Source organism: Meleagris gallopavo, chromosome 1 (assembly GCF_000146605.3).
Source record: "Meleagris gallopavo isolate NT-WF06-2002-E0010 breed Aviagen turkey brand Nicholas breeding stock chromosome 1, Turkey_5.1, whole genome shotgun sequence".
In the NCBI taxonomy this organism is placed as follows: Eukaryota; Metazoa; Chordata; class Aves; order Galliformes; family Phasianidae; genus Meleagris; species Meleagris gallopavo.
The window spans coordinates 176404690-176407405 of record NC_015011.2 but is presented as its reverse complement, the minus strand read 5'-3'; positions in this window follow the sequence as shown (position 1 = coordinate 176407405).

The window sequence follows — 2716 nt, the reverse complement described above, 5'->3', positions numbered from 1 at the left end:
CATTGCCGTTCCCCCAGCGCGTTTCACTCCCCGCCTCCCGGCTGCTGTACCCCAAAGATCCCTGCCTGCCGCCCGCCTGTATCCCCACCCTGCTGCCCATCACTCCCACCTCACTGCAAACCGTCATTCTCACCCCAGTGCCCACCATCACTCCCATTCCATCACCTTCACCCCATTGCCCACTGTCACTCCCACTTCACTGCCCACTATCACTCTCACGGCACTGCCCAACATCGTTTTCACCCCACCACCTACTACTACCCTCACCCTATTGCCTACCATTGCTCTCACCCTACTGCCCATTGATTCCCTTCCTAGCTTCCTCCTCCAACCTTCCCCTTCTCAGCTGTTCTTTCCCTCACAGTTCACTCTACTAGGTTTGCCCTAAAGTCCTGAACCTAGCGCAGCAAACCCTCCCCAACATCTTTTTCTTCTTCCAGCTGGTGATCCCCACTTTCCTCTCCATTTCTTACGTTGTCATCAGAACTCGGCCTCCCTACTGCATTCCTGCTCCCTCCCATGCAAACTGGAGAGGCCAGGCCACCTCCCTGCTTTGCTCCTTTTGCAGCACCGCAGCACTGTGAGCACCAGTGCAGCCCTGGCACTGCCAAAGCCACAGGGCAGCAAGGGACAGTCCCCTCCCAGGGTTTCTTTGCCTTCTGTACCTGCCTGGCACAGATGGCTGCTAGGAGCCTTCGCTAACACTCTGGTCATTTTCAGTGTAGCTGAAATGCTGCACTGAGAGCCAAATCCTTTTTTTTCTCCTCTGTGTCACAAATAGGCAGTAATTATTGCATGGGTTTTAGTTTGGATCTAGGGTTCAGTAGATGTGAATTCAGGCAAGAAGATAGCCCAACTATCCTGATACATGCTTAACCCACACTCTTGTTATGGGGTTTAGCAGTAGGGTTGGAATGGGTCTATCACTGATGAGAACAGAGCTCTTTCTGTTCTCTGTCTTCCTCTGCAACAGTTGTGCAGATGCTAGCACTCTGCTGGAGGTGGGATTTCAGCCTCTTGCCAGGGGATGGAAACCCTTTTGTTCAAGCACTACAGTGAAACAAAAAAACTTTCTCAGGCAGGCATGAGTCACAGGCTTACATATCTCTGGGCGGGCAGGACTCTGAAGGGTCAGCAAAGAAATGACAGTGATTGTGGCAAGCTCTTAGCATTTTTCATCCTCAGTGCTTTCCAGCAAAGAACGTGAAATACTTGTAAACAAGTGACTAAGGAAGTGTAATCTCTTCATTTTGAATTTGCTGACAAATAGCCGGGATGGCCAATGACAAGGCACTTGGCTGAAAAGAATGCAAATACGGGGTTTTGCATACATTTTAACTCAGATGATAGCCACTGTGAATGCTCGGGGGATATGCAGTGATGAGTCATGCACTCAGCTGCTTTAGCATCTACCTCTGGTGTACATCTGTGTTTTTTTAATACCTAGCAGTTACAAACTGGAGGGAGCGGTTTTAAACATCTGTGTTTGTTTTTCTGCTAGGAGCTTCTTGTCAGTTGTTGTAGCAAATACCAGAGCATTTATTGTGAAGTCTGTTTTATGCTTGCTCAAGAAAACTATAAATATTTTACTAAATTATACACTAGGTTAAAAACTTGCATATTCTGTTCTCTGCTGATGGAGAAGACTGCAGATCACAAGCAAGGATTGTCTTGGGGAAGAACTAATTATTCTGAGAAGTAACCTAATTCTGTGGAATGCAAAGCAGTTTGCAGCTCAGATTCCCAGTTCTGCTCTTATGCTGGTACTTCAGATGGGGGCAAAACCTGTCTGAAAATCCCTCGGGGAATTCCCTGTGTGCAGTGCAAAAAGCCGGCTGTGAAACAACTCCACCTCTTGGGGCATCAGGGACACGCCCAGGGGACAAGTGAGGGGGACACACCTGCCATCACCACATCCTGAAATACAACACTTATTTTCTTGGGGAAATTGTTTTGGAAAAGTTCTTACCTGTGTCTCGTTAACTGATCCCACCGTATTTGTACTGGATTTCATGCATATTGTTAGAAATAATCCTTAACACACATTGTTTGCATTACTGATCACATGAAGTAATTCTTAACGGTTCCACAAGAAGGGTAAGCAAACTGCAAATGCTGGTGTTGGACAGTTTTCTTATTGAGCTCTGCCAGTGCAGTCACTTATTGCATATACTTCGATAGCAGTGAGGCATCACTAAACAGAAGCTCCCATTGTGCCAGCTGCTATACAGACAACAAAATGATCAGTGCCTCCAACAGTTCACTAGCACAAGCACCTGCAGCCTTGGTTAGTCCTCGGCTCTGTAAGAGAGACTAAGGTAAATAAGGGATTCACCCGGTTTTTCTTAAGGTTCTTTTGAGGGAGGTTAGTTGTTATCTAGAGCAGCCTACTGCTTTGGTCAATGTGTATCACATCTGCTTTGCTGTGATTTGTTTGTTTTTTCCTGTATTTAAATCCAACACAGTTAATTTAAATAATGGAACTGAGTTTACGAGGCAGTGCTGCAAAGATGGAGATTTTATTTCAGGAAATTAGAGACATACTACTATGGGGATTCTTCAGTTAAATTACCTCACTTTTCAGTAGACCATTATAGTAACTAGGTACATTCTGTTTCTAATACATTCCTTGAAAATAAAATTATCCTTTTTCTTCTTCCTGAGGAAGCTAAGCTACATGTATTTTCAAACTTACTACCATTGCAGTGTAGTCTTT